Source organism: Schistocerca serialis, chromosome 10 (assembly GCF_023864345.2).
Source record: "Schistocerca serialis cubense isolate TAMUIC-IGC-003099 chromosome 10, iqSchSeri2.2, whole genome shotgun sequence".
In the NCBI taxonomy this organism is placed as follows: Eukaryota; Metazoa; Arthropoda; class Insecta; order Orthoptera; family Acrididae; genus Schistocerca; species Schistocerca serialis.
In genome coordinates this window covers 87,761,769-87,787,083 of record NC_064647.1, presented here as the reverse complement: position 1 = coordinate 87,787,083, position 25,315 = coordinate 87,761,769, and the positions used below count along the sequence as shown (strand labels likewise).

Here is a 25,315-nt window from a genome sequence, read left to right as displayed (position 1 = left end):
AAAGCAGGAGGTAAATACGTGGTACATCTACATCTACATCTACATCTATACTCCGCGAGCCACCTTACGGTGTGTGGCGGAGGGTACTTATTGTACCACTATCTGATCCCCCCTTCCCTGTTCCATTCACGAATTGTGCGTGGGAAGAACGACTGCTTGTAAGTTTCCGTATTTGCTCTAATTTCTCGGATCTTTTCGTTGTGATCATTACGCGAGATATATGTGGGCGGTAGTAATATGTTGCCCATCTCTTCCCGGAATGTGCTCTCTCGTAATTTCGATAATAAACCTCTCCGTATTGCGTAACGCCTTTCTTGAAGTGTCCGCCACTGGAGCTTGTTCAGCATCTCCATAACGCTCTCGCGCTGACTAAATGTCCCCATGACGAATCGCGCTGCTTTTCGCTGGATCATGTCTATCTCTTCTATTAATCCAACCTGGTAAGGGTCCCATACTGATGAGCAATACTCAAGAATCGGACGAACAAGCGTTTTGTAAGCTACTTCTTTCGTCGATGAGTCACATTTTCTTAGAATTCTTCCTATGAATCTCAACCTGGCGCCTGCTTTTCCCACTATTTGTTTTATGTGATCATTCCACTTCAGATCGCTCCGGATAGTAACTCCTAAGTATTTTACGGTCGTTACCGCTTCCAATGATTTACCACCTATGGCATAATCGTACTGGAATGGATTTCTGCCCCTATGTATGCGCATTATATTACATTTATCTACGTTTAGGGAAAGCTGCCAGCTGTCGCACCATGCATTAATCCTCTGCAGGTCCTCCTGGAGTACGTACGAGTCTTCTGATGTTGCTACTTTCTTGTAGACAACCGTGTCATCTGCAAATAGCCTCACGGAGCTACCGATGTTGTCAACTAAGTCATTTATGTATATTGTAAACAATGAAGGTCCTATCACGCTTCCCTGCGGTACTCCCGAAATTACCTCTACATCTGCAGATTTTGAACCGTTAAGAATGACATGTTGTGTTCTTTCTTCTAGGAAATCCTGAATCCAATCACAAACCTGGTCCGATATTCCGTAAGCTCGTATTTTTTTCACTAAACGTAAGTGCGGAACCGTATCAAATGCCTTCCTGAAGTCCAGGAATACGGCATCAATCTGCTCGCCAGTGTCTACGGCACTGTGAATTTCTTGGGCAAATAGGGCGAGCTGAGTTTCACATGATCTCTGTTTGCGGAATCCATGTTGGTTATGATGAAGGAGATTTGTATTATCTAAGAACGTCATAATACGAGAACACAAAACATGTTCCATTATTCTACAACAGATTGACGTAACCGAAATAGGCCTATAATTATTCGCATCTGATTTATGACCCTTCTTGAACATGGGAACGACCTGCGCTTTCTTCCAGTCGCTAGGTACTTTACGTTCTTCCAGCGATCTACGATAAATTGCTGATAGAAAGGGGGCAAGTTCTTTAGCATAATCACTGTAGAATCTTAAGGGTATCTCGTCTGGTCCGGATGCTTTTCCGCTACTAAGTGATAGCAGTTGTTTTTCAATTCCGATATCGTTTATTTCAATATTTTCCATTTTGGCGTCCGTGCGACGGCTGAAGTCAGGGATCGTGTTACGATTTTCCGCAGTGAAACAGTTTCGGAACACTGAATTCAGTATTTCTGCCTTTCTTCGGTCGTCCTCTGTTTCGGTGCCATCGTGGTCAACGAGTGACTGAATAGGGGATTTAGATCCGCTTACCGATTTTACATATGACCAAAACTTTTTAGGGTTCTTGTTTAGATTGTTTGCCAATGTTTTATGTTCGAATTCGTTGAATGCTTCTCTCATTGCTCTCTTTACGCTCTTTTTCGCTTCGTTCAGCTTTTCCTTATCAGCTATGATTCGACTACTCTTAAACCTATGATGAAGCTTTCTTTGTTTCCGTAATACCTTTCGTACATGATTGTTATACCACGGTGGATCTTTCCCCTCGCTTTGGACCTTAGTCGGTACGAACTTATCTAAGGCGTACTGGACGATGTTTCTGAATTTTTTCCATTTTTGTTCCACATCCTCTTCCTCAGAAATGAACGTTTGATGGTGGTCACTCAGATATTCTGCGATTTGTGCCCTATCACTCTTGTTAAGCAAATATGTTTTCCTTCCTTTCTTGGCATTTCTTATTACACTTGTAGTCATTGATGCAACCACTGACTTATGATCACTGATACCCTCTTCTACATTCACGGAGTCGAAAAGTTCCGGTCTATTTGTTGCTATGAGGTCTAAAACGTTAGCTTCACGAGTTGGTTCTCTAACTATCTGCTCGAAGTAATTCTCGGACAAGGCAGTCAGGATAATGTCACAAGAGTCTCTGTCCCTGGCTCCAGTTCTGATTGTGTGACTATCCCATTCTATACCTGGTAGATTGAAGTCTCCCCCTATTACAATAGTATGATCACGAAACTTCTTCACGACGTTCTGCAGGTTCTCTCTGAGGCGCTCAACTACTACGGTTGCTGATGCAGGTGGTCTATAGAAGCATCCGACTATCATATCTGACCCACCTTTGATACTTAACTTAACCCAGATTATTTCACATTCGCATTCGCTAATAACTTCACTGGATATTATTGAATTCTTTACTGCTATAAATACTCCTCCACCATTGGCGTTTATCCTATCCTTGCGGTATATATTCCATTCTGTGTCTAGGATTTCGTTACTGTTCACTTCCGGTTTTAACCAACTTTCCGTTCCTAATACTATATGCGCACTATTTCCTTCAATAAGAGATACTAATTCAGGAACCTTGCCCTGGATACTCCTGCAGTTTACCAATATTACGTTAACTTTTCCTGTTTTTGGTCTCTGAGGACGGACGTTCTTTATCAACGATGATAATGTCCTCTCTGGTAAGCCGTCAGGTATTTTATCGTTTCGCCCAAGGGGGGGTCCCTCTAACCTAAAAAACCCCCGTGTGCACGCCACACGTACTCTGCTACCCTAGTAGCTGCTTCCGGTGTGTAGTGCACGCCTAACCTGTCTAGGGGGGCCCTACAGTTCTCCACCCAATAACGGAGGTCGATGAATTTGCAACCATTATAGTCGCAGAGTCGTCTGAGCCTCTGGTTTAGACCCTCCACACGGCTCCAAACCAGAGGACCGCGATCGACTCTGGGCACTATGCTGCAGATATTAAGCTCAGCTTGCACTCCGCGTGCGATGCTGGTTGTCTTCACCAAATCAGCCAGCCGCCGGAAGGAACCAAGGATGGCCTCAGAACCCAAGCGGCAGGCGTCATTCGTTCCGACATGTGCTACTATCTGCAGCCGGTCACACCCAGTGCGTTCAATAGCTGCCGGAAGGGCCTCCTCCACATTACGGACGAGACCCCCCGGCAAGCACACCGAGTGCACACTGGCATTCTTCCCCGACCTACCCGCTATTTTCCTGAGGGGCTCCATAACCCGCCTAACGTTGGAGCTCCCTATAACTAATAGGCCCGCCCTCTGTGACTGTCGGGACCTTGCCGGAGAATCGGTCACTGGCCCAACAGGAGAGGCATCTTGTGGTGGCTCGGAAACGATGTCATCACCACTAGGAAGCACCCCGTACCTGTTGGAAAGGGGTAAGGCAGCTGCTCCGCGGCCAGATCCCACCTTCGCCTTTCGGCCAGGCACGCGCGAGCCCACCACTGTCCGCCATTCACCCTGGAGTGATGGCTGACCGGTAAGATGCTCACTGCCGGAAGACGCAGCGACACCAGGGGTTCCATGTGATTCCAAGGCCACCGAAGTAGGCATAGGTCTCACCACAGTTGCCCCAACGCCACTACGAGCCGACGCCTGCGCCTCGAGCTCGATGAGCCTAACAGACAAAGCCTCCACCTGCCCCCGAAGAGTGGCCAATTCTCCTTGCGTCCGCTCACAACAACCACAGTCCCTACACATGACTATGTTTACCCTACTCTATACGGTGACAAATTCCCAAGATAATCTTCTGATGAGCTACTCTGATAATCAAGAAACACTCACTGAAATACGAGACGCGAAAACTACGCTAGGTTTTCCCAGAAAAACTATTTAAAAACTAAGCGCAGCAAATAAGTACAAAAACGCTTTATACAAACAGTACTCGCTGCTGCTGGTGCTCTCGCTCTGGCTGTCACAAGACAACTGCTGATTCAAGTGACTAGTGGCTAACGGCCGCGAAACAAACAAAAGACGGTTTTAGGGCGCTTTCTGTTCTAAACGATCAAGAAAACACTAAGAAATCTAACACGAAAACTACGTAAAGTTTTATCAAGAACTGTTAGTTACTATGCAGAGCAGATAAACACAAAGAGAATCCCTTCCTTAGTGGAAGGTCGTAAACAAAATGCAAAATAAACGCTTTATACAAACAGTACTCGCTGCTGCTGGTGCTCTCGCTCTGGCTGTCACAAGACAACTGCTGATTCAAGTGACTAGTGGCTAACGGCCGCGAAACAAACAAAAGACGGTTTTAGGGCGCTTTCTGTTCTAAACGATCAAGAGAACACTAAGAAATCTAACACGAAAACTACGTAAAGTTTTATCAAGAACTGTTAGTTACTATGCAGAGCAGATAAACACAAATAGAATCCCTTCCTTAGTGGAAGGTCGTAAACAAAATGCAAAATAAACGCTTTATGCAAACAGTACTCACTGCTGCTGGTGCTCTCGCTCTGGCTGTCACAAGACAAGTGCGAAGTACCCTCTGCGATTCACATGAAAGTGGTTTGGAACGCACGGACGCGGCAGACTCGACAAACTCGTCTGGCAAGTTTTTCCAGCAGACGCGGACACGGCCTGCTTTCGCCCATGTGCCTGCCTGAGGTGTCCAGTTAGGATGCCCTGCGGATAACATTGTTGCGTCACAAGATCGCCTGAACCTCAGTCGAATCCACAGTCGCTGTTGCTTTGCCGTATTAGAGGGTGGTCAAAAATTCTCGACCAGTTTCTAGAAAATAATCCATCCACTTGTGTAATACGCATGTATACAGTTCCGCTGTGCGGTTCGGTAGTTTTGGTGCAGCACATAAATGAGGCAGTTAATAGCAGGATTAACGGTTGTACTGCTATGGGAAGAAACAAAAATCAATGTGTGAGAGAGGAACTTGGAGTCCATGTCTTCTTTTGTTGTTTGTTTGTTTTGCACATAATGATTGTGTATTTTGTATGCTTACAAAATATAAATTGTATTTTGTTTACATAACTAAAAATCAAGTTCCGATGTAGGAAGGAACTTCACTTGGGAACGGTGAGCCGTGGCACCATTGAGTTAGTAGTGTTCTGTCTGGCGCCACTGGCCCAGGTGTAGTATCGACTATCCCTCTTGCGGTCCCATTGACAATATCTATGAGGAAGAGTCGGTATCTGTGGATTGTGTCCTCAGAAAGTCTTTTTTTTTTCCTTTATTGATTTTCGATTCCCACCCCCTCCCCCCCACCAGGGGAGAACAGGCTGACAGCTGCGTAATACGCTGCTGTACAGACGAGAGTAAAGTTAAACAAACAATTGTGAGAGAACAAAGGTATATATAAAAAATGCGACAAAACGGTGACTTTGTTAAAAACAGTAAAATAGCAGAAAGTGGCGGAATGTAAAATACAAAAACACGGCGTTCACGATCGTGTGAAGACACACAGGGAGGAGCCATGCACAATTAAAAAACACGGCGACAGTCTGCTGTCTTTTCGTATGAAATAAAAACACAACTAGCGACAGTGTGGTGGCTGTTGGCAACACTGACATGAGACACAACACTGGACACTCACTTCAACCAGCACTGTAGAGGCGACACGGCGCCAGTTTTTTCTTTGGGGGGGGGGGGGGGGTGAGGGGACATCCGGACCGATGAAGGGGTAAAAGCGGGGAGGAGAGGAAAGGGAAAAAAAGGGGTTGGAGGGAGGGGACATAGAAAAAAGGGGGGCTGGAAGGACGCCAGAAGGAGTGGGAAAGGCAGTGGGGGGGGGAGAGCAAAGGACTCGGGGGAGAGAAGGGAGGTAGAGACAGGGTAGGCGGGGAGAAAACAGGATGGAAGGGGGAGAGTCAGAGAGTCTTTGCTTGCCTACATATATACGACGTTCGCTGGCCCGAGAGGGATGCACGAAGTTTGGGGATTGGTGGTAGCGTCGCGACAAGAGGTGGTCACGACGTCCGAGCGGCCGAAGCTACGTGCTGCGCAAGGAGGGCCTGCGCAGAGCGAAGATACCGGGGTACTTGACCGGGGTCAGCGTCGACTACAAGCAGCAGGCCGACATCCCGTCGGGTGGTTGGCAACATTCGTGCCGGACGACCGCTCGTGCTCTGGCTGCCCCTTCTACCTGGCTTTCATCGGCACCACTCAGTAACTGCTGCGACGTACCGTGGATCCATGGAACTGCTTGCTATAAAGGGGAGCAACTTTCTGTAATCATCGTGGTGATTTGTTTCACTATTCTCCTTATTATTTTCTTATCGGTACCGGACCCTCAGAATTTCACTCGATCGGCTCTTTGGTCGTAGATATAGGCAGTGGTATTATACTAAGACACTAGTGGTCGTTTGTGGTTTGTCCCGCTATTATATGGCCTTTCCTTTCTCGTTTGCTCCCGATAATTAATGTTCTAATTAATCAGCTCTTGGCCGTAAATAAAGCCAGAACATATTTGGAAGGAGAAACAGCATTGGTCGTATTTTTTTTTTTTTTTTTTTGTTTTGTTTTATTATCCGCAAAATCGATTTTCGGTAACTTAGTGACCATCCTCAGTGCTGTATTATACAATTAAAATTGGTAGGCACTGGTATCAACAAGCTTAGAGTGATCACATAAACAGTTTATATTTATTTACGTACTACGCGAATAAGTAATAAAAATTGGGGCTTCCTATTTTCCCCCTTCAAGCTAGACAACTTTCGTTCTTTGTAGTTTTTTCGTTTTACGCTTATTTCGTGAGATATTTGGCCCGGTCATGATCAATAGACCACCCTGTATTGTTAAATAAACAGGTTGTGTGAAAAGAAAGTTATACTGGTGGGTCCACCCTCCAACGTTATCCTTAATTGCAGTAAGTACCACGTATCAAACGGCTCGACCGATCTGGCTGTGTTTGTTGTTATTGTTGTTGTCGTTGTTTATGTTGTGTTGTAATTGTCGTGACAAGATTTGTATGAAAGAAAATTTTTGCAAAATCCACCGGCAAAATCGGAAATTTGGAGGTTATTTTTATATGAAAACCTTAGTTATAGAAGTATGACTGTCTGTTTGACAGTTCTGGTGTCACAAGTTTCATGACAATAACAACTGAATATTGATAGTTTGCCACAAACAATACGAGTGAAAGCGATATTGCAGTGCACTATCGGTGGTGATATCTTTGGTGTGTTTTAAAGATTGAATACGTAACGTGTATCCACAGGACATGTGACCTGTAATTGAAGAAGTGTCATGATGATCTCTCCATTGGCAAAAGATTCCGGAATAGTCCCCCATTCGGATCTCCGGGAGGGGACTGCCAAGGGGGAGGTTACCATGAGAAAAAGATTGAATAATCTACGAAAGGATAACTTTCTACGAGTCGGGGCGTGGAATGTCAGAAGCTTGAACGTGGTAGGGAAACTAGAAAATCTGGAAAGGAAAATGCAAAAGCTGAATCTAGATATAGTAGTGGTCAGTGAAGTGAAGTGGAAGTAAGACAAGGATTTCTGGTCAGATGAGTATCGGGTAATATCAACAGCAGCAGAAAATGGTATAACAGGTGTCGGATTCGTTATGAATAGGAAGGGTGTGTTACTGTGAACAGTTCAGTGACCGGGTTGTTCTAATCAGAATCGACAGCAGACCAACACCGACAACGATAGTTCAGGTATACATGCCGACGTCGCAAGCTGAAGATGAACAGATAGAGAAAGTGTATGAGGATATTGAAAGGGTAATGCAATATGTAAAGAGGGACGAAAACCTAATAGTCATGGGCGACTGGAATGCAGTTGCAGGGGAAGGAGTAGAAGGAAAGGTTACAGGAGAATATGGGCTTGGGACAAGGAATGAAAGAGGAGAAAGAGTAATTTAGTTCTGTAGCAAGTTTCAGCTAGTAATAGTGAATACCCTGTTCAAGAATCACAGGAGGAGGAGGTATACTTGGAAAAGGCCGGGAGATACGGGAAGATTTCAATTAGATTACATCATGGTCAGACAGAGATTCCGAAATCAGATACTGGATTGTAAGGCGTACCCAGGAGTGGATATAGACTCAGATCACATTATAGTAGTGATGAAGAGTAGGCTGAAGTTCAAGACATTAGTCAGGAAGAATCAATACGCAAAGAAGTGGGATACGGAAAAGATATGATTGTCGGAAGGACAGACTCAGCATACAGGAAAGTCAAAACAACCTTTGGTGACATTAAAAGCAGCGGTGGTAACATTAAGAGTGCAACGGTAATTCCACTGTTAAATGCAGAGGAGAGAGCAGATAGGTGGAAAGAATACATTGAAAGCCTCTATGAGGGTGAAGATTTGTCTGATGTGATAGAAGAAGAAACAGGAGTCGATTTAGAAGAGATAGGGGATCCAGTATTAGAATCGGAATTTAAAAGAGCTTTGGAGGACTTACGGTCAAATAAGGCAGGAGGGATAGATAACATTTCATCAGAATTTCTAAAATCATTGGGGGAAGTGGCAACAAAGCGACTATTCACGTTGGTGTGTATAGTATATGAGTCTGGCGATATAACATCTGACTTTCGGAAAAGCATCATCCACACAATTCCGAAGACGGCAAGAGCTGACAAGTGCGAGAATTATCGCACAATCAGCTTAACAGCTCATGCATCGAAGCTGCTTACAAGAATAATATACAGAAGAATGGAAAAGAAAATTGAGAATGCGCTAGGTGACGATCAGTTTGGCTTTAGGAAAAGTAAAGGGACGAGAGAGGCAGTTCTGACGTTACAGCTAATAATGGAAGCAAGGCTAAAGAAAAATCAAGACACTTTCATAGGATTTGTCGACCTGGAAAAAGCGTTCGACAATATAAAATGGTGCAAGCTGTTCGAGATTCTGAAAAAAGTAGGGGTAAGCTATAGGGAGAGACGGTTCATATACAATATGTACAACAACCAAGAGGGAATAATAAGAGTGGACGATCAAGAACGAAGTGCTCGTATTAAGAAGGGTGTAAGACAAGACTGTAGCCTCTCGCCCCTACTCTTCAATCTGTACATCGAGGAAGCAATGATGGAAATAAAAGAAAGGTTCAGGAGTGGAATTAAAATACAAGCTGAAAGGATATCAATGATACGATTCGCTGATGACATTGCTTTCCTGAGTGAAAGTGAAGAAGAATTAAATGATCTGCTGAATGGAATGAACAGTCTAATGAGTATAGGGTATGGTTTGAGAGTAAATCGGAGAAAGACGAAGGTAATGAGAAGTAATAGAAATGAGAACAGCGAGAAATTTAACATCAGGATTGATGGTCACGAGGTCAATGAAGTTAAGGAATTCTGCTACCTATGCAGTAAAATAACCAATGACGGACGGAGCAAGGAGGGCATCAAAAGCAGACTCGCTATGGCAAAAATATCAAATACCGGCCTTAATTTGAGGAAGAAATTTCTACGTCTGGAGTACAGCATTGTATGGTAGTGAAACGTGGACTGTGGGAAAACCGGAAGAGAAGAGAATTGAAGCATTTGAGATGTGGTGCTATAGACGAATGTTGAAAATTAGGTGGACTGTTAAGGTAAGGAGTGAGGAGGTTCTATGCAGAATCGGAGAGGAAAGGAATATGTGGAAAACACTGATAAGGAGAAGGGACAGGATGACAGGACATCTGCTAAGACATGAGGGAATGACTTCCATGGTACTAGAGGCAGCTGTAGAGGGCAAAAACTGTAGAGGAAGACAGAGATTGGAATACGTCAAGCAAATAATTGAGGACGTAGGTTGCAAGTGCTACTCTGAGATGAAGAGGTTTGCACAGGAAAGGAATTCATGGCGGGCCGCATCAAACCAGCCAGTAGACTCATGACCAAAAAAAAAAAAAAAAAAAAGAGATTGAACTGATGGAGCTTCGTGGTAATGTGGTGTTGCGAACACTGAATTGACTTCAGTTCATGGTTTATTTCTGTGGAAAAAATGCCGCCAGTGAGACGTCGGAATATCGGAAGGTGTACGCGCAGCGCAAGCCAGCTACATGGTTGCCGAGTCAACAAGACTGACGAAGAGCGTAGACAGCGCTTGGAGGCAAATGGAATACAAATATCTGAAGCGCGATCCGTTACGACTCCGGAACTTTGATTTCAGATTGATTCCATTTCAATAAATTCATAATGTTACAGAAATTATTTTGTTTCAGTTTACACGATTTGAAGGAAAGATTCGGTTGGGTGAATCCCTTCTCGACTAACTATCGGCAGACAAGGTACAGCTTCAACCATTGTAGATATAGACAATGGTGTCATACAATACTAAATACAAACTGTTGAATCGTCTGCGAGAAAGAACACGTTAAGCTGTGAGAAATGTGCGGTTTTGTTTTCCTTTTCGCAGTCAATTTTTTACATAAAACAGGAGAAAGTGTTTATGGCTAAATTTATGATCCACTTCGTAGATTAAAACAACGCGAAATACTGTCATTAAGGCAATTACCCTCACAGATTCAGCAGCTGGCAAGGTACTAACTCGTGCACTAGCGACCCCAATCGATTTACCCACACACTTTGACTTCTTTTCCTAATCAATGTGCCGTTTGGAATTGTTGTTGTTGTAGCGGTCTTCAGTCCTGAGACTGGTTTGATGCAGCTCTCCATGCTACCCTATCCTGTGCAAGCTTTTTCATCTCCCAGTACCTACTGGAACCTACATCCTTCTGTATCTGCTTAGTGTATTCATCTCTTGATCTCCCTCTACAATTTTTACCCTCCACGCTGCCCTCCAGTACTAAATTGGTGATCCCTTGATGCCTCAGAACATGTCCTATCAACCGATCCCTTCTTCTAGTCAAGTTGTGCCACAAACACCTCTTCTCCCCAATTCTATTCAATGCTTCATGTGATCTACCCATCTAATCTTCAGCATTCTTCTGTAGCACCACATTTCTAAAGCTTCTATTCTCTTCCTGTCTAAACTATTTATCGTCCATGTTTCAATTCCATACATGGCTACGCTCCATACAAATACTTTCAGAAACGACTTCCTGGCACTTAAATAAATACTCGATGTTAACAAATTTCTCTTCTTCAGAAACGCTTTCCTTGCCATTGCCAGTCTACATTTTATATCCTCTCTACTTCGACCATCATCAGTTATTTTGCTCCCCAAATAGCAAAACTCCTTTACTACTTTAAGTGTCTCATTTCCTAATTTAATTACCTCAGCATCACCCGACATGATTCGTCTACATTCCATTATCCTCGTTTTGCTTTTGTTGATGTTCATCTTATATCCTCCTTTCAAGACTATCCATTCTAGAATGAGATTTTCACTGTGCAGCGGAGTGTGCGCTGATATGAAACATCCTGGCAGATTAAAACCGTGTGCTCGACCGAGACTCGAAGTCGGGACCTTTGCCTTTCGCGGGCAAGTGCTCTGCCAGTGCTCTCAGTAAAGCTGTGAGTACCGGGCGTGAGTCGTGCTTCGGTAGCTCAGATGGCAGAGCACTTGCCCGCGAAAGGCAAAGGTCCCGAGTTCGAGTCTCGGTCGGGCACACAGTTTTAATCTGCCAGGAAGTTTCATATCAGCGCACACTCCGCTGCAGAGTTAAAATCTCATTCTGGAAACATCCCCCAGGCTGTGGCTAAGCCATGTCTCCGCAGTATCCTCCTTTCAGAAGTGCTAGTACTGCAAGGTTCGCAGGAGAGCTTGTGTAAAGTTTGGAAGGTAGGAGACGAGATACTGGCAGAGGTAAAGCTGTGAGTACCGGGCGTGAGTCGTGCTTCGGTAGCTCAGTTGGTAGAGCACTTGCCCGCGGAAGGCAAAGGTCCCGCGTTCGAGTCTCTGTCGGGCACACAGTTTTAATCTGCCAGGAAGTTTCACTATCCATTCTGCTCAACTGCTCTTCTAAGTCCTTTGCTGTTTCTGACAGAATTACAATGTCATCGGCGAACCTCAAAGTTTTTATTTCTTTCCATGGATTTTAATACCTATCCGAATTTTTCTTTTGATTCCTTCACTGCTTGCTCAATAGACAGATTGAATAACATCGGGGAAAGGCTACAACCCTGTCTCACTCCCTTCCCAACTACTGCTTCCCTTTCATACCCCTCGACTCTTATAACTGCCATCTGGTTTCTGTACAAATTGTAAATAGCCTTTCGCTCCATGTATTTTACCCCTGCCACCTTCAGAATTTGAAAGAGTATTCCAGTCAACATTGTCAAAAGTTTCTCTATGTCTACAAATGCTACAAACGTAGGATTGCCTTTCCTTAATGTAGCTTCTAACATAAGTCGTAGGGTGAGTATTGTCTCACGTGTTCCAGTATTTCTACGGAATCCAAACTGATGTTCCCCGAGGCTGGCTTCTACCAGTTTTTCCATTCGTCTGTAAAGAATTCGCGTTAGCATTTGCATCCGTTACTGATCGTTTGGTAATTTTCACATCTGTCAGCACCTGCTTTCTTTGGGATCGGAATTATTATGTTCTTCTTGAAGTCTGAGGGTATTTCGCCTGTTTCATACATCTTGCTCACCAGATGGTAGAGTTTTGTCGGCACTGGCTCTCCCAAGGCTGTCAGTATTTCTAATGGAATGTTGTCTACTCCCGGGGCCTTATTTCGACTTAGGTTTTTCAGTGCTCTGTCAAACTCTTCACGCAGTATCATATCTCCCATGTCATCTTCATCTACATCCTCTTCCATTTCCATAATATTTGCAATAAAAATGAATAAAGTCAGAGAGAAGGGGAAGGAGAACATGGACAGAGAGATGAGGAATGAGGAGATGCGTTAGAGAGAGTGTGGGATAAGAGGAGTACTGGCAGTGGGGGGAAGGTGAAACAGAAATAGGAAGGAGGAGGAGAAGAGGAAAAAGGGAGTGGGCAAGACCAGAGGGATAGAGAGAGAGAGAGAGGCTGGGCGACAGAAGAAGACTATGACGTATACCCAATTCCCATACGTATTTAGCAATTGCGAAGCATTGCCGGCTTCACTAGTAAGTAATAAAAATTAGATAATAGTGATAACAATGAGCTTTTACGTAACCAAAGTAATAACTTTTCATGCAACTATAGTTTATAACAATAAACATAAAAAATCTATAGAATTATTGTTATTTTGTATCAATAAAACGTCCTTCATCACGATCAGGGCAAGTGTTTCCTGTTATTATTGACAAGTGGGAAGGTTACATATTAATAACAGAAACATACACTGCTCAGCCAGAACATTATGACCACCTACCTAATAGTTGGTCTGTTCAGCTATGGCGTGTATAACATCTGCGACGTGTCGTGGTGTGGAAGCAATGAGGCCTTGGTAGGTCGCTGCTGGGAGTCGGCACCACATCTACACACACACACAACTCACCTAATTTTCGTAAATTACGGGGAAGGGGATGATGAGCTCTGACGCCACGTTCAATCACATCCCAGATGTGCCCGATTGGGTTCAGATTTGTCGAGTTGGGGGAGCCAGCACATCAATTGAAACTCGTTACTGTGTTCCTCGAACGACTACTTCACACTCGTGGCCTAGGACATGGGGCATTATACTCTTGGAAAATGCCACTGCCATTGGGACACATGGTCTTCATGAAAGGGTGTACGTCTGCAACCAGTGTACGATACTTCTTGGCCGTCATGGTGCCTTGCACGAGCTCCACTGGTCCCACGGATGCCCACGTGAATGTTCTGCAGAGCATAATGGACCTGCCGCCAGCTTTTGCCCATCCCGCAGTACAAGTGTCAAGGAGCTGTTCCACTGGAAGACGACAGATTCGCGCCCTCCCATCGGAATGAAGAACACATCGGGATTCATCAGCAAATGCACCGCTTCACCACGGTGCCTATGTGCAGTGCTGCTGATCACGTGCCCATTTCAGTCGTAGTTGCTGAATGGCGTCGTGTTAACATTGGCACATGGATGGATCGTCGACTGCGTGCGCCCATCGTCAGGAGTGTTCGATGCATTGTGTGTTCAGACACACCTGTTCTCTGCCCATGACTAAAGTCTGATGTTGGTTCCGCCACAGTTCGCCGCCTGTCCTGTTTTATCAGTCTGGCCAGCTTACGACGTCCCACATCTGTGATGACGGGTGGCCGCCCAACCCCACGACGTCTGGACGTGATTTTACCTTTGTTACGCCACCTATTGAGCACACTCACCACAAAACACCACGAACACCCGACGAGTTTCCGAAATGGTTGTGCGGAGCCTCCGGGCCATCACAATCTGCCCACTGTCACACTCGGAGCGATCGCGCGTGTTGTTCGCTCTGCTCTCGGATGGAGCTGACACTGATACTACATGCACTGCTTATGTGTCTGACTAGCCAGGTCACGCTGCCATCGACTAGACTGGTTTATATCGATAGCAGATCTGTGACCACAAAGTTCTAGGTGATCAGTGTATTTTATATAAGCTCAACGATGTATTCAACGATTGGTTGTTATGTTTCCCTTTTGCCTTTTTAAATTTTGCCTTTCTTTTGAGAAATTTGTGTTTGGTAGCGCTGTATGATAAATATGTATTTTGTATTTTTTACTACACCACGTCTGTTTCCCATTATAAATTAACAATTTTAATAAAATCTGAATTATAGAATGACATTTTCAATTTTGTTTTAAATGTTATTTATTTTTAAATAACAGACAAGAGGATAACTATCTAGAACAAAATTCTTCCGTAACTTACGCAGCCCTTTAGGTATCCTCACTCAGTTTCTAGACAGTTTACTACTTCCGGTTGATAAGGCAATCTAGTGAAACACTGATTGGATGTGCAAACAAAACGATCGAAACGAAGTAGCGCCTGACAGGTATGTAACACAATCTAACATATAGGTAACGCGGTTACGATCTTAACTGACCGGCGCTACTAGGAAAGCTACCGTAGTCCATGCTTATTTCTGATGGTATGGTAGTCTTATAGCTCTCTGCACCTATGTTTATTGTCAGTCTATGTATAAATTTTCACAGCACTTCTACAGGGCTTGCGTTATTTTAAAGCATTGCTTCCATCATTGAAGAACGGAAATGAATACATTCTGTAGCATGTCCTGTGAAACAGGTGACACCGGATCCTGGATTTCAGCTCTTAGATCCGGAGATCTCTCAGCTTTGTCCTGTATGTGGTGTCACCGCCAGACACCACACTTGCTAGGTGGTAGCCTTTAAATCGGCCGCGGTCCGTTAGTATACGTCGGACCCGCGTACCGCCACTATCAATGATTGCAGACCGAGCGCCGCCAAACGGCAGGTCTAGAGAGACGTCCTAGCACTCGCCCCAGTGGTACAACCGACTTTGCTAGCGATGGTTCACTGACAAATTACGCTCTCATTTGCCGAGACGATAGTCAGCATAGCCTTCAGCTACGTCATTTGCTACGACCTAGCAAGGCGCCATTACCAGTTACTATTGATACTGTAAAACATTTACCGCCAAGAGCGACGTTCACCATTTATGGATTAAAGTTAAGTATTCCACCAGCTACGTCAGTTTTTTCTACAGTCTAATTTCCTTGTCCTGTTCCAGACCTCACGCGAGCCTGCGTGAGCTAAAACGCGTGCCTTTCGGCTTCCTCTCATACCGGTGTTGGCTCTCCTGCCAACCCACAACACTGTAGGCCATTGACTCCTGTTCAAGTTGTGCTTCCAGGATTTCGAGGTTAATTGTTTCCTGTAACTGTCTCTTGCGCAAAAATCGTTCAAATGGTTCAAATGGCTCTGAGCACTATGGGACTCAACTGCTGAGGTCATTAGTCCCCTAGAACTTAGAACTAGTTAAACCTAACTAACCTAAGGACATCACAAACATCCATGCCCGAGGCAGGATTCGAACCTGCGACCGTAGCGGTCTTGCGGTTCCAGACTGCAGCGCATTTAACCGCACGGCCACTTCGGCCGGCGCAAAAATGAAGAGTTCACAGAGATTGCAATGTTCGTGAGTGCCAGTCGTGCTCTCACTTCTGGCTGGTTCCGTTCAGTGGCAGCGTAGGTGGCTCCGTACCACACTTGGCGACAGTCACGTTTATTAACTTTTCCACAGATGTGGAATGTGGCCTCGTCAGTAAATAAAACGCGCTCCGTGTGGTGTCCTTTCTGTACAGCTTCTATCAGATCTTAACAGGCAGCTTTGCAACATGCCTACTTTTCATGGTCTAATTTCTGAATAACCCGAACGTGGTACACCCTTTTCTTTAGCGTAAAGTGTAAAACTTCCAAAACCGTTGATTTTCATACATCTAACTAGTTGCTTAGTTGGCGAGTTGATGCGATTAGACTTCTTTCTATTGTCATTAGCTGTACCTCCAGATAAGACAAACTGCATAATCACATACTAACATCAGTCATATGTTCTTCTATCGTAAGGATTCTTTTTAATTACTTTTTAAACGAATTACCTGAAGAAAAGGGTAGGCTAACATTATCACAGAAATCTCTTAGAATTATTTGTTATGTAAATGCATATGTTATTTGTTATAAATGGATCGAGACGTTATGACAACCCCCCCCCCCCTTTCCTGTGTATTTCGTTAGTTACATCTACGTTCGCCAGTGAACCAAAATATTAAGAACACTGCCCAACGTGACATAAAACCACCTGGTGGCACAACGGACCACGATGCTTTGAAGAGAACAAAATGACGCGCGAAGGACGACATATAAGCCTAACAGAGAGGAACGGGGAGTCATTAGAGCGATGATGCGGGTCGCTTTTTGGGAAACACACTGACAGAGAAGACTCTGACAAATGCGACATTACTACTCGTAGTTTCTCCATGGCCACAGGGCGCTGATTGCGCAACTTTAGGTTCAGTCAAAAATAATTTTATTTCGCAATAGAGCTAACTACTTTGAGCTTGTAATATGTCACGACATTAACCGTAAACTTAAACAGCATAATGCATTGACCGCCAAAGCGGATAAGGCGAATATCTTGGTCGTTACATAAATTTTTTGAAAACATTATCAGCGATCTTTAAAATTAAAATTTAATGATTAAAAACAGTCTTGATCTCAACTTTTTATTTTTATTGGAGTGACCGGTTTCGATTCTATTTAATAACCAGACTCTGAAAAAACATATTACCGGATAGCAAGTATATATTAAAAAACGTAGAACTACTAAATAAATATACCCAGAACGGTGGGTGGACTCTGTGGTGCAAGTTGAGCCGACTCTCGACGCTGGAATAACTGCTAATCGGACAAGGAGGGAACGGTTATTAAATAGGCTGGTTACGCCCACCGTCCTGAGTGTGACATCATTGCTAGCCAATCGGAAAGACGTCTATAATTAGGTAAGCACAAGAAGTAGATCAAAAAGTACGTTATAGTTAAATTACATCGTAACATCATTATAAATGATTATTCGTCATAAAATGTAAACTATAAAAGTTACTTGGTTTAAGATCAGCTAAAAGCAAGCTGCCCTCTAACGTCTATTCTGTGAAGATGCACCAAAGGTTATTAAATCGACAGGGAGATGCTACTCGCAAAGATACATCGAGGGTTGCCGTGGAAACGGCGTCCTATTCCGATGTGGTAGTCTACAGTGCTGTCAGAGATTACAATTGACGAGGACCAATGGCCTCTGTCGATATAACATGTTGAATTATAGTTATATTATATCGTAGCAATACGTAAGTCTCCTTATTCGTCATGAGACATAAACTGTAAAGGTTAAACACTTGAGATCAGCCAAATGTACGTAGCCCTCTAATGTCAGTTCTGGGAAAGATGCATCAAAGGTTGTTATATCTATAGTGAGACGGTACTAGTGGAGGTACATCGAGAGTTGCCGTTGAAAGCTAACGTATGTTCAAGTAGATTAATAAACTTTATAATCTCTTCTGTATCTATAATCTTGTGTTGTAAGACATTATTTTTAATAATACCAATTGTTTAATTTATTGATATGTTTTATTTTTAACATCAAGTGAGGCAAGTGTAGCACCATCGGGTATATCTATATTGTAAATTGCCTATGCCAGTTCATAACTGTTTTTAATGTTAAGCATTTTTGATAGACGTAAAAGGACTTTAAGATCTCATTCAATTTTTAATTAAGTTTCTGTGAGGGACAACTCATATTATTCACAACTGGGCGGATAGGCCTATTTTATGTATGAATCTTCACTTGAGATCGCTATTTGGGTAATTGCGGATTAATTACCTTCTAAGCCATGTTTTCACTAGGTGAAAATAGCATATTATTGTCATCAATCAGTTTTCTTACCTTAGTTTGAAATTTTGGGGTTGGTTCTCTATTGATTTCATTTATCTCATTTTCTTGAAAAAACGCTAGAGTTTTCGAGATGTAATCGGCTTCATTGATAATTACTAAGGTGTTTCCTTTATCTGCTTTGATGGCAATAGCATTACCTGAAAGCAATTTTCTATTAATATTTTTAATTATATTGGATTCCTTGTTCGTTTTATGTCTACTTTTTCATTAGTAATGAAATCTTTCGTTTTTAAAACTACTTTACATGTTTCTGATTTGTTAGCTCTAGGACTTTTCGTGGCCACCTTTACCTCTGCAATTATCCGTTTCGTATTATCATGATTTAAATTATGCTTTAAATTATGTTTTGCCGGCCGGAGTGGCCGAGCGGTTCTAGGCGCTACAGTCTGGAACCGCGAGACCGCTACGGTTGCAGGTTCGAATCCTGCCTCGGGCATGGATGTGTGTGATGTCCTTAGGTTAGTTAGGTTTAGGTAGTTTTAAGTTCTATGGGACTGATGATCTCAGATGTTAAGTCCCATAGTGTTCAGAGCCATTTGAACCATTTTTTTAAATTATATTTTAGACCTTTATTTAGTAATAATGTTTCACCTGTAGTAAATTGGATGTCGGTGAGATTTGAAACTCTGGGATAAAAGTTATGTAAGTTATATGGGTGATCAAACGAGCCCCCATGTTGTTTATTAATAACAACTTCTATTTTTGTACGATGTTTATGTAGAACATGATCATGCATAAAATGTATCTTTTCATCAATGACAAATAGTTCTTTAGAAAAGATGTGGCAATTGACTACTTAGCAATAGTTGTAACCAGTACATTTCATTATTTAAACGATCTTTCGTCTTAAAAGTATCTCGGATTTCTGATTTTATCCATAAAAAGCTGCTCTTTCGTTGTACAAATGGAATTACAGGAGAATTTGCTTTAATATTAATCTTGACATAACTAGGAACAACAAAATTTGCAATACACTGTTTATTGAAGCTTATTTTCATGTTGAGCTTCATGATTTTAGTTCTCATCCCTCTAAATTTCTTAAGGTTTCCTAGTACCTGACTAGTCAGTGAACATGAAACTTTTCGAAAACATTATCAGTCATCCTTAAGATTAAAATTTAAAGATTAAAAACAGTCTTGATCTCAACTTTTTATTTTTATTGGAGTGACTGGTTTCGATTCTATTTAAGAACCATCTTCATACTCCGAAGAAACACATTACCAGACAGAGAGCTCGTTATAATAATAAGTATATACAACAAAATGTAGAACTAATAAATAAATATACCCAGAATAGTGGGTGGACTCCGTCGAGCAAGTTGCGCCGACCCTCGACGCCGGAATAACTGCTAATCGAACAAGGAGGGAACGGTTATTAAATAGGCTGGTCATGCCCACCGTCCTGAGTGTGACATCACTGCTAGCCAATGAGAAAGACGTCTATGATTAGGTAAGCACAAGAGGTAGATATAAAGTGCGTTATAGTTAAATTACATCGTAACATAATTATAAATGGTTATTCGTCATAAAATATAAGCTGTAAAAGTTACTTGGTTTAAGATCAGCTAAAAGTATGCTGCTCTCTTACGTCTATTCTGCGAAGATGCACCAAAGGTTATTAAATCGACAGGGAGACGCTACTCGCAAAGATACATCGAGGGTTGCCGTGGATTCTTAAATAGAATCGAAACCGGTTACTCCAATAAAAATAAAAAGTTGCGATCAAGACTGTTTTTAATCTTTAAATTTTGGTCGTTACACACTGTGCACCAGGAGTGTGGCTATGAATAAAAAGAGTCATGGATTATGTTTACAAAATCACTTTATTCATTCAAAACAGCCTCCCCCTGCACCAAACCACAGCCGAAATAGTTTTAAAAGTATTTTGAAACCGTCGCTGTAGTCCTTTTTTGGATTTGCGTTTGGTACTGCAGTACAATTTTCTTGATTGAACTTAACTGCGTCATAGCAGTGTACTTTCGTTGCCAACTTGAATTTGTGAAACAACCAGAAGTCGTCTGGGGCCAAATGCAGCGATTACGGTGTGTGATACAGGACTACGATCCGTATACTGGCCATAAACTCGCTCACGGTCTTCGCTTTGTGGGCTGGGATGTCATCATGGAGGAGCGACAGGGAACCTGCCTCTCGGTATTTGGGTTAAATGGTTCAAATGGCTCTGAGCACTATCGACTTAACTTCTTAGATCTAACTTAGAACTAATTAAACCTAACTAACCTAAGGACATCACACACATCCATGCCCGAGGCAGGATTCAAACCTGCGACCGTAGCGGTGGTATTTAGGTTAAATTCGGCGAATTCTCACTCAAAAACAATGGAGGACTCATAAACGTGATGTGGCCTCACTGCTGCAGTGCCATTTTCCAACGAGCGTCAGACACGTACTGTTTACATGTGCGACCAGAATGCGTGCTGCAGCCGTGTTAGCACTTCGGCTTTCTACATAGCTCATTATTAAATTTCAACGGTCGTAGCGCCACAAATCGCTATGTGACAGCATTGCAGTCAGGAATTTCATACAAACGGTCGTATCGGAACTGGAGCACCCTGTGTACATATACATATGGCGATTATACTGACACGTTTAGCAAATTATTTTCGGAAAATATTATGGAAATTAGTAATAACCCACCATATAAACTCGGGAAAGGTGTAGACAGAATCTAGTTTCTATTCAGCGGTAAGAAAGATAATGACAGTTTCAGAATAATGAATCTCAAAACACCATCTCTACATCTATAGATTAGAACGCACAAAAACAATGCCGCCAGACAAACAGTTAACGTTATAGATAAAACCTAGTTACATCATGCAGAAAACGATCAATAATCTACCAACAAGGAACCACTTGTGTGTGCGGTCGCAAAAGGCAGATGATGTTTACGGCATTCGACGCCCCATATATTGTCTGCCAGGTAATCACAACATTGGCTGCCAATGGCAACAGTGGGCGGGACCGGAGGTGTCCAATGGTGAGCACAGCCTTAGGCTACGGAGCGCAATTGAACTGCTTCGTCGACGAGTAACTCAGAACGGTGCTACTTTGTTAGAGGTGTTGACAAAGCAGAGCAAAGGCGGCGATGAACAAAACACACATTGCGTTATATCTACAACGACAGTTGCCGAAGTTGACATTCCTTCAGAAAGGAACCCAAGGAATTTCGGAGAGTGAGTAAGAAGTGGCAGATGAAGTATTAGCGTTTCTGCAAGATGAGACAGTGCAATATGTGGGGTCGTATTTAAGAGGGTCGTAATGTGTAATAGGCAGACATCTATCCAGACCATCACACAGGAATTACAAACTGCATCAGGATCCACTGGAAGTACTATGACAATTAGGCTGGAGGTGAGAAAACTTGGATTTCATGGTCGAGCGGCTGCTCACAAGCCACGTATCACGCCGGTAACTGCCAAACGACGCCTCGCTTGGTGTAAGGAGCATAAACATTGAACGATTGAACAGTGGAACAACGTTGTGTGGAGTGACGAATCACGGTACACAATGTGGCGATCCGATGGCAGGGTGTGGGTATGGCGAATGCACGGTGAACGTCATCTGCCTGCGTGTGTAGTGACAACACTAAAATTCGGAGGCGGTGGTGTTATGGTGTGGTCGTGTTTCTTACGGAGGGTGCTTGCACAGGCCTAAACTTATGTTTTAAGCACCTTCTTGCTTCCCACTGTTGAAGAGCAATTCGGGGAAGGCGATTGCATCTTTCAGCACGATCGAACACCTGTTCATAATGCACGGCATTACTGTTCCGCTACATTTCCACCTGGGGAAATTAAAGGAATTTTCGAGTTAATAGAAACTATATTAAACTACATCTGCTTTACTTTTCAAAACCAGATCTACCTTCAAACGCGATTCCGTTAGTAGGCACACTGTCAAATATTTTCGTCAACAATATGAAAAAAAAAATTCTTCAAAGGTCGCCCTGAAATTACCGCATGTATAGTATACTACAAACATTATGTTGATGATGTTCTCATCTTATTTCGCGACTCACAACAAGCAATTGACGGATTTGCAAGCGTCTTTAGTAAATTACATAATAATGTTACTTTCATAGTCGGCGGAGTCGTTACAGAATAACATCCCTGCTATGGCCTGCACAGATTCCTGACCTGAATCCTATAGAACACCTTTGGGATGTTTTGGAACGCCAAATTGGTGCCAGGCCTCACCGACCGACATCGATACCTCTCCTCAGTGTTGCGCTTCGTTAAGAATGTGCTGCCATTCCCCAAGAAACCTACCAGCACCAGATTGAACGTATGCCTGCGAGAGTGGAAGCTTGATGACAGTCGCTGTAGTCCTTTTTTGGACTGTCATCAAGGCTAACGGTGGGCCAACACCATATTGAATTTCAGCATTCCCGACGGAAGGCACAACGAAATTGTAAGTCATTTACAGCCAGGTGTCCCGATACTTTTGATCACATAGTGTAAATGCTAGCGACCATCTACATTTCGCACCTCAAATTGACCGCGATATGGATTACAGTGATTTGAAGGGAAGCAGTGGATGGTTACATAACTTCAAACAGTGCTACAGAATTGGTAGACGTAAGATAAAGAAATCTCAAAGAGTCAACTTGACGATGCACAGCAGACTGCGGAGTCGTCCGAAATTTGGCAAATGAGATAAACAAAGTTATACCATCGTTCAGTAAATAATTTGTTTTCAACTCCGACATATCGGGTTTGAAGAGGAATGCATACGAAAGGAATCCTGGAAATCAGAGGTACCAAAGAGATTTGTATCAAGATCAAGTAACATCAATGCTTTAACACATTCGTACACAGATATGCCGACTGTTAAAATGCATGGAAAATTGACTGCAAAGTTATTTATAATGCTGCGAGAAGTTGGAGGTGCTCTCCCCCCTGCGATTCTTCCACGTGTGTGTTCTTCCAGTAGGGCAGTAGGGAGTATTTAGGTGACAGCAAGCAACAGTGGGAAAATGGGCATACGAGAACTACAGCAATGGGATGAGCACTGCTTTTGGCCAACACCCGGTCAAAATAACTTGCTTGATTACTGGTCTGCACATAAAACTCATATTCCTATAGAACAAGCGATCCCTCCCAAAAAAGAGTGCGACATTGCAGTTCATATCACCTGGAACCACTGGATAAATTCCGCCTCTGGATGTTTGTTTTTTCCGTGCCTATAAATCATATTATCACACTATCTGCAGCTACGCCTTAAAGCATGGTTTCACGAAAAACTCGACGATACTCTGTTTCGCATTTAGTTGCATACCGTCACATTACATCATTTCTCATCACCCCATTACACCAATGTGATTCTGTATGCAGTCCTTAGGAGTGGATATCCAGCTGGACGTCCTGCACTAGCTGCAAGGGGTTCACCTCAGACGATGGTGCGAACCTTTGTGATCACTGTGGAGCGCCATTTTTCATTTGATGTTTATGGTGCAAGTTAATAGTTTGTTCCGAATATTTCTTGAATGTCAACGATGTCCATTTCGTCAGGTTGATCTCTGCACCTCCCAGACACTCATTTTCTGTCGTCCTCCTAATGCACATGGTGAGTCATTAGCAGCGAATACTTTTCTCTCATAATTAGTAGCACAACACTTTAGAACGAACTTTCCTAAATACTGAACTTGCAGCCCCCCACTCGAGAGGTTCCTTATAAAAGGTTGTCATACCTTTCGAAACAATTGCTCTGTAAAAAAACAGTTACAAATTTGCGGAAGAGATTAGACATGCATGAAACCCTACTAATGCGACGTTCGCTTTGCTTGGCATGCCAAACATGTATATCAATCCTACGCACGAAACTGTAGCAGTCATTAAAGGAAAGACATTTCCACCTGGGGAAATTAAAGGAATTTTCGAGTTAATAGAAACTATATTAAACTACATCTGCTTTACTTTTCAAAACCAGATCTACCTTCAAACGCGATTCCGTTAGTAGGCACACTGTCAAATATTTTCGTCAACAATATGAAAAAAAAAAATTCTTCAAAGGTCGCCCTGAAATTACCGCATGTATAGTATACTACAAACATTATGTTGATGATGTTCTCATCTTATTTCGCGACTCACAACAAGCAATTGACGGATTTGCAAGCGTCTTTAGTAAATTACATAATAATGTTACTTTCATAGTCGAGCAGACTTAAAATTCAAAGATTCTCGAAAATCTTGGAATTATCGGGACTGATACCTGGCGTATCAGTGTCGGTAACAGGCAAAAATTCTCCATATTCTCGGTTGTCGGGATGGATGAACTGTCATTGTACACAACGAAATTTGTACAGAACCCTCACAGCGCGAGGCCTACTCACAACTGGCCAGTTTTCTTTCCCGTATGGAACAGAAAACCGACAAAATGAATACCCAGACAATGGCGGGTTTGTACACTGGCGAGGCAGAGAAGTGCGACAATCTGGCGAGACGATCGCTTGGCAAGCAGCTTCCAAGCCATCGCTACCACTTACCTGGGACGCTCTCGCTCGCCGCCTAGACAGAAACTTGCGCAATACGTGGAGCGGCTAACGCGTGTACACAACTAATGCTGGCAGGAGCCCATTATATAGGATGGCCCCAGCGCAGCCCACGTGTGGCGGGTGGGGGGGGGGGGGGGGGGGGGGGAGGGGAGGGGAGCAGTAAAAACAAGAGGAAAGCGGAACAGTACACATTTCTTGAATCCTTCTTTTTTTTTGTATCTAATCGTGCTGCAGCTTTACACGGCGTGCTTTCCTTTCTGTGAAAGAATCTACTACCTCATCAAACGTTTTACTATATGCAAAATAAAAATGTCATTGTATAATACTGAAAAAGCTGTCGAAACGAATAGTACCCGAGACTAGTGTGATTTCTTCATTTGATTACGTTTATTTTGTCACTGTCAGCTAGATAAAACGAAAT

The 25,315-nt window shown here is 43.1% G+C and overlaps 1 protein-coding gene across 2 annotated transcripts in view; it reads right to left on the bottom strand.

The window, feature by feature from the left end:
• LOC126424827 (cytochrome P450 4g15-like) overlaps positions 1-24,947 on the bottom strand; it is a 157,690-nt gene extending 132,743 nt beyond the window's left edge. Inside the window, exon 1 of one of the 2 annotated variants that reach the window (XM_050087621.1) lies at positions 24,886-24,947. The gene's annotated coding sequence lies outside the window, so the exon portion shown is untranslated. Of the gene's footprint in view, positions 1-4,661; positions 4,718-24,885 lie in introns of those variants that run through there. The other variant, XM_050087620.1, reaches the window with a different exon arrangement.
• Between the last annotated feature and the right edge of the window lie 368 nt (positions 24,948-25,315).